The following is a 7,500-nucleotide window of genomic DNA, read 5'->3' on the forward strand; positions in this document are numbered from 1 at the left end:
GAGCAGAAGCCAGCCTCCAGCTGGTGATGGCGGGGTGCAGGAGCTGCAGGCAGCCTCCAGCAGCTGATGGCGGGGTGCAGGAGCTGCAGGCAGCCTCCAGCAGCTGATGGCGGGGTGGAGGAGCTGCAGCCAGCGTCCAGCAGCTGATGGTGGGGTGGAGGAGCTGCAGCCAGCGTCCAGCAGCTGATGGTTGGGTGGAGGAGCAGCAGCCAGCCTCCAGCAGCTGATGGCGGGGTGCAGGAGCAGCAGCCAGCCTCCAGCAGCTGATGGCGGGGTGGAGGAGCTGCAGCCAGCCTCCAGCAGCCAGCCTCCAGCTAGTGATGGCGGGGTGGAGAAGCAGGCAGCCTCCATCAGCTGATGGCGGGGTGGAGGAGCAGAAGCCAGCCTCCAGCTGGTGATGGCGGGGTGCAGGAGCTGCAGGCAGCCTCCAGCAGCTGATGGCGGGGTGGAGGAGCTGCAGCCAGCCTCCAGCAGCCAGCCTCCAGCTAGTGATGGCGGGGTGGAGAAGCAGGCAGCCTCCATCAGCTGATGGCGGGGTGGAGGAGCAGAAGCCAGCCTCCAGCAGCTGATGGCGGGGTGCAGGAGGTGCAGGCAGCCTCCAGCAGCTGATGGCGGGGTGCAGGAGCAGCAGGCAGCCTCCAGCAGCTGATGGCGGGGTGCAGGAGCTGCAACCAGCCTCCAGCTGGTGATGGCGGGGTGGAGGAGCTGCAGCCAGCCTCCAGCAGCCAGCCCCCAGCAGCTGATGGCGGGGTGGAGGAGCAGAAGCCAGCCTCCAGCAGCTGATGGTGGGGTGCAGGAGCTGCAGCCAGCCTCCAGCAGCCAGCCTCCAGCTGGTGATGGCGGGGTGGAGGAGCAGCAGCAGACAGCCTCCAGCAGCCAGCCAGCCTCCAGGAGCTGATGGCGGTGTGTGGGAGCAGCAGCCAGCCTCCAGCGTTCAGCCAGCATCCATCAGCTGATGGCGGTGTGAAGGAGCTGCAGCCAGCCTCCAGCAGGTCATGGTGGGGTGGAGGAGCAGCAGCCAGCCTCCAGCAGCTGATGGCGGGTTGCAGGAGCTGCAGCCAGCCTCCAGCAAATGATGGCGGGGTGCAGGAGCTGCAGGCAGCCTCCAGCAGCTGATGGCGGGGTGCAGGAGCAGCAGGCAGCCTCCAGCTGCTGATGACGGGGTGCAGGAGCTGCAACCAGCCTCCAGCTGGTGATGGTGGGGTGGAGGAGCTGCAGCCAGCCTCGAACAGCTGATGGCAGGGTGCAGGAGCAGCAGCCAGCCTCCAGCAGCTGATGGCGGGGCGCAGGAGCTGCAGGCAGCCTCCAGCAGCTGATGGCGGGGTGCAGGAGCAGCAGCCAGCCTCCAGCTGGTGATGGCGGGGTGAAGGAGCTGCAGCCAGCCACCAGCAGCTGATGGCGGGGTGAAGGAGCTGCAGCCAGCCACCAGCAGCTGATGGCGGGGTGGAGGAGCTGCAGCCAGCGTCCAGCAGCTGATGGTTGGGTGGTGGAGGAGCAGCAGCCAGCCTCCAGCAGCTGATGGCGGGGTGCAGGAGCAGCAGCCAGCGTCCAGCAGCTGATGGTTGGGTGGAGGAGCAGCAGCCAGCCTCCAGCAGCTGCTGGCGGGGTGCAGGAGCAGCAGCCAGCCTCCAGCAGCTGATGGCGGGGTGCAGGAGCTGCAGGCAGCCTCCAGCAGCTGATGGCGGTGTGCAGGAGCTGCAGCCAGCCTCCAGCAGCTGATGGCGGGGTGCAGGGGCTGCAGGCAGCCTCCAGCAGCTGATGGCGGGGTGCAGGAGCTGCAACCAGCCTCCAGCTGGTGATGGCGGGGTGGAGGAGCAGCAGCCAGCCTCCAGCAGCCAGCCTCCAGCTGCTGATGGCGGGGTGGAGGAACAGAAGCCTCCAGCAGCTGATGGCAGGGTGCAGGAGCAGCAGCCAGCCTCCAGCTGGTGATGGCGGGGTGGAGGAGCTGAAACCTGGGTCGGACCTGGTCTGCAGCAGGGCCCATTACCACTCAGAAGCTGATGGCAGTGTGTGTTTAGGTCCCTGCGGGGTGGATGAGCTGAAACCTGGGTCAGACTTGGTGTGCAGCAGGGCTCAGCACCCTCCAGAAGCCGATGACAGTGTGTCTTTAACTCCCTGCCTGGTGGGAGAGCTGAAAGCTGGGTCGGACCTGGTCTTTAGCAGAGCTCAGCAGCCTCCAGAAGCTGATGGCAGTGTGTGTTTCATCCCCTGCGGGGTGGGAGAGCTGAAACGTGGGTCGGACCTGGTCTGCAGCAGGGCCCATCACCATCCAGAAGCTGACGGCGGTGTGTGTTTAAGTCCCTGCGGGGTGGGAGAGCCATAACCTGGGTCGGACCTGGTCTGCAGCAGAGCTCAGCAGCCTCCAGAACCTGATGGCAGTGTGTCTTTAATCCACTGCGGGGTGCAGGAGCTGAAACCTGGGTCGGACCTGGTCTGCAGCAGGGCTCAGCAGCCAGCAGAAGGTGACGGCAGTGTGTGTTTAGTTCCCTGCGGGGTGCAGGAGCTGAAACCTGGGTCGGACCTGGTCTGCAGCAGAGCTCAGCAGCCAGCAGAAGGTGATGGCAGTGTGTGTTTAAGTCCCTGCCTGGTGGGAGAGCTGAAACCTGGGTCGGACCTGGTCTATAGAAGAGCTCAGCAGCCTCCAGAAGCTGATGGCAGTGTGTGTGTTTTGGTCCCTGCGGGGTGCAGGAGCAGGAACCCGGGTCGGACCTGGTCTATAGCGGAGCTCAGCAGCCTCCAGCAGCTGATGGCAGTGTGTGTTTAATTCCCTGCCTGGTGGGAGAGCTGTAACCCGGGTCGGACTTGGTCTGCAGCAGGGCCCATCACCATCCAGAAGCTGATGGCAGTGTGTCTTTAATTCCCTGCGGGGTGGAGGAGCAGAAACCTGGGTCGGACCTGGTCTATAGCAGAGCTCAGCAGCCTCCAGAAGCTGATGGCAGTGTGTGTTCAAGTCCCTGCGGGGTGGGAGAGCTGAAACCTGGGTCGGACCTGGTCTATAGAAGAGCTCAGCAGCCTCCAGCAGCTGATGGCAGTGTGTGTTTAAGTCCCTGCGGGGTGGGAGAGCTATATCCCGGGTCGGACCTGGTCTATAGCAGAGCTCAGCAGCCTCCAGCAGCTGATGGCAGTGTGTGTTTAAGTCCCTGCGGGGTGGGAGAGCTGAAACCTCGGTCGGACCTGGTCTATGGCAGAGCTCAGCAGCCTCCAGAAGCTGATGGCAGCGTGCCTCTAAGTCCCTGCCTGGTGGGAGAGCTGAAACCTGGGTCGGACATGGTCTGCAGCAGGGCTCGGCAGCCTCCAGCAGCTGATGGCAGTGTGTCTTTAAGTCCCTGCCTGGTGGGAGAGCTGAAACCTGGGTCGGACCTGGTCTATAGCAGAGCTCAGCAGCCTCCAGCAGCTGATGGCAGTGTGTGTTTAAGTCCCTGCCTGGTGTGAGAGCTGAAACCTGGGTCGGACCTGGTCTATAGAAGAGCTCAGCAGCCTCCAGCAGCTGATGGCAGTGTGTCTTTAAGTCACTGCCTGGTGGGAGAGCTGAAACCTGGGTCGGACCTGGTCTATAGTAGAGCTCAGCAGCCTCCAGCAGCTGATTGCAGTGTGTGTTTAAGTCCCTGCCTGGTGGGAGAGCTGATATCCGGGTCGGACCTGGTCCACAGCAGGGCCCATCACCCTCCAGAAGCTGGTGGCAGTGTGTGTTTAAGTCCCTGCGGGGTGCAGGAGCAGAAACCTGGGTGGGACCTGGTCTGCAGCAGAGCTCGGCAGCCTCCAGCAGCTGATGGCAGTGAGTGTTTAAGTCCCTGCGGGGTGGGAGAGCTATATCCCGGGTCAGACCTGGTCTAAAGCAGGGCCCATCACCCTCCAGAAGCTGGTGGCAGTGTGTGTTTAAGTCCCTGCGGGGTGGAGGAGCAGAAACCTGGGTCGGACCCGGTCTACAGCAGAGCTCAGCAGCCCCCAGAAGCTGATGGCAGTGTGTGTGTGTGTGTGTGTTTAAGTCTCTGCCTGGTTGGAGAGCCGATACCTGGGTCGGACCTGGTCTGCAGCAGGGCTCAGCAGCCTCCAGAAGCTGATGGCAGTGTGTCTTTCATTCCCTGCGGGGTGCAGGAGCAGAAACCTGGGTCGGACCTGGTCTATAGCGGAGCTCAGCAGCCTCCAGCAGCTGATGGCAGTGTGTGTGTTAAAGACCCTGCGGGGTGGGAGAGCTGAAACCTGGGTCGGACCTGGTCTGCAGCAGGGCTCAGCAGCCCCCAGAAGCTGATGGCTGTGTGTGTTTAAGTCCCTGCGGGGTGGGAGAGCTGAAACCTGGGTCGGACCTGGCCCGCAGCAGGGCCCATCACCCTCCAGAAGCTGATGGCGGTGTGGGTTTAAGTCCCTGCGGGGTTGAGGAGCTGAAACCTGGGTCGGACCTGGTCTGCAGCAGGGCCCATCACCATCCAGAAGCTGATGGCTGTGTGTGTTTAAGTCCCAGGGGGGTGGGAGAGCCATAACCTGGGTCGGACCTGGTCTGCAGCAGGGCTCAGCAGCCTCCAGTTGCAGATGGCAGTGTGTGTTTAGTTCCCTGCGGGGTGCAGGAGCTGAAACCTGGGTCGGACCTGGTCTATAGCAGAGCTCAGCAGCCTCCAGAAGCTGATGGCAGTGTGTCTTCAATTCCCTGCGGGGTGCAGGAGCTGATACCTGGGTCGGACCTGGTCTGCAGCAGGGCCCATCACCATCCAGACGCTGATGGCAGTGTGTGTTTAAGTCCTAGTGGGCTGCAGGAGCTGAAACCTGGGTCGGACCTGCTCTATAGTAGAGCTCAGCAGCCTCCAGAAGCTGATGGCAGTGTGTCTTTAAGTCCCTGCGGGGTGGGATAGCTGAAACCTGGGTCGGACCTGGTCTGCAGCAGGGCCCATCACCATCCAGACGCTGATGGCAGTGTGTGTTTAAGTCCTAGTGGGCTGCAGGAGCTGAAACCTGGGTCGGACCTGCTCTATAGTAGAGCTCAGCAGCCTCCAGAAGCTGATGGCAGTGTGTCTTTAAGTCCCTGCGGGGTGGGATAGCTGAAACCTGGGTCGGACCTGGTCTGCAGCAGGGCCCATCACCCTCCAGAAGCTGTTGGCAGTGTGTCTTCCATTCCTAGTGGGGCAGGGGAGCAAAGACCTGGGCAGAGGAGCGCCTGTCTGCATCCGATCCGGCCCCTCAGCAGCCCGCCGTGAGCCTTAGAGAACCCCCCCCCCCCCCCAGCGGGCTCCAGGAACCGGGCCCTGCGTCGGACCCAGCTCAGTAAGGCCCTCCCTCGGGCCCTGCAGCAGGTGGCCCCGTCTATGCAGTCGAAAACCCCGCGAAAATCGGTGTAGAAACGCCCGAGAGGCGTGGTGCGGTTCCCCCGGCCGGTACCGGGTCCGGACCGGTCCGGAAGTCCACCCAGAACACTGCCTGGGGCTTCTGGGCGGCTCCCCAGGCGCAGGCAGTCGAAAACCGCGTGAAAATCGGTTCAGAATTGACAAAACGGCGACCTCGTCGCTCCAAAAACTAAGTCCAAACTAAGCCTTTCGCTTATCGCTTAACGCTTAAGGCGGTCGGCCTTATGGCCAGTAAATGAAAAGTGCCTGCGCCCCTGGAGGTTTTGGAAGGTGCGAGCGATGACCATGCTCGGGTTAGTAGGTGAGGCCATCGGAAAACCAGCGTGAGTTGGCGGGTTTGGGTGGCAATCTATTCCAGGCAGAGTCGACTATCTCTGGGCATCAATTTTGGGATTTTTCCGGCTCTGGTTCTGGGAGAAACGCAGGGGCAAAGTGCACGAGCCGCGGCCGATTTTGGTGGCCTGTCCCTGGGCACAAAGTCTGAGGAGTGTGGGCCTGGTTCTCCGAAAAATACCAGTCTGCTGGAGCTCACTCCCATGGCTCCAGGGGGCACGGCACACCCCCCGGTAGCCGACCAAAGTGCTCTACTCGGGCCAGACTCGGACCCACGACCCGGGGTGAGAACCACAACTACTGGTCATCCTTTTGACCTCCAGGGGGCGCGGCAGAGCCTCCCCAGTCCGACGCAAGTGCCCCACTTGGGCCATACTCAGACCCACGGCCCGGGGCGAGAACCACAACTACTGGTCATCCTTTAGACCTCCAGGGGGCCCGGCACAGCCTCCCTAGACCGACACAAGTGCTCCACTTGGGCTGTACTCTGACCCAAGTCCCGGTGCGAGAACCACAACTACTGGTCATCCTTTAGACCTCCAGGGGGCCCGGCACAGCCTCCCTAGGCCGACACAAGTGCTCCACTTGGGCTATACTCTGACCCAAGTCCCGGGGCGAGAACCACAACTACTGGTCATCCTTTTGACCTCATGGTCATCCTTTAGATCTCCAGGGGGCCCGGCACAGCCTCCCTAGGCCGACACAAGTGCTCCACTTGGGCTATACTCTGACCCAAGTCCCGGGGCGAGAACCACAACTACTGGTCATCCTTTAGACCTCCAGGGGGCACGGCACACCCCCCGGTAGCCGACCAAAGTGCTCTACTCGGGCCAGACTCGGACCCACGACCCGGGGTGAGAACCACAACTACTGGTCATCCTTTAGACCTCCAGGGGGCCCGGCACAGCCTCCCTAGTCCGACACAAGTGCTCCACTTGGGCTATACTCTGACCCAAGTCCCGGGGCGAGAACCACAACTACTGGTCATCCTTTAGACCTCCAGGGGGACCGGCACAGCCTCCCTAGACCGACACAAGTGCACCACTTGGGCCATACTCTGACCCAAGTCCCGGGGCGAGAACCACAACTACTGGTCATCCTTTTGACCTCATGGTCATCCTTTAGACCTCAAGGGGGCACGGCAGAGCCTCCCTAGTCCGACACAAGTGTCCCACTTGGGCTATACTATGACCCAAGTCCCGGGGCGAGAACCACAACTACTGGTCATCCTTTAGACCTCAAGGGGGCACGGCAGAGCCTCCCTAGTCCGACACAAGTGTCCCACTTGGGCCATACTCAGACCCACGGCCCGGGGCGAGAACCACAACTACTGGTCATCCTTTAGACCTCCAGGGGGCCCGGCACAGCCTCCCTAGTCCGACGCAAGTGCTCCACTTGGGCTGTACTCTGACCCAAGTCCCGGGGCGAGAACCACAACTAATGGTCATCCTTTAGACCTCCAGGGGGCACGGCACAGCCTCCCTAGTCCGACACAAGTGCTCCACTTGGGCTATACTCTGACCCAAGTCCCGGGGCGAGAACCACAACTACTGGTCATCCTTTAGACCTCCAGGGGGCACGGCAGAGCCTCCCTAGTCCGACACAAGTGTCCCACTTGGGCTATTCTCTGACCCAAGTCCCGGGGCGAGAACCACAACTACTGGTCATCCTTTAGACCTCCAGGGGGCACGACACAGCCTCCCTAGTCCGACCCAAGTGCTCCACTTGGGCTATACTATGACCCAAGTCCCGGGGCGAGAACCACAACTACTGGTCATCCTTTAGACCTCCAGGGGGCACGGCAGAGCCTCCCTAGTCCGACACAAGTGTCCCA

The sequence above is a fragment of the Nothobranchius furzeri genome, unplaced genomic scaffold (assembly GCF_043380555.1).
Source record: "Nothobranchius furzeri strain GRZ-AD unplaced genomic scaffold, NfurGRZ-RIMD1 Scf216, whole genome shotgun sequence".
In the NCBI taxonomy this organism is placed as follows: domain Eukaryota; kingdom Metazoa; phylum Chordata; class Actinopteri; order Cyprinodontiformes; family Nothobranchiidae; genus Nothobranchius; species Nothobranchius furzeri.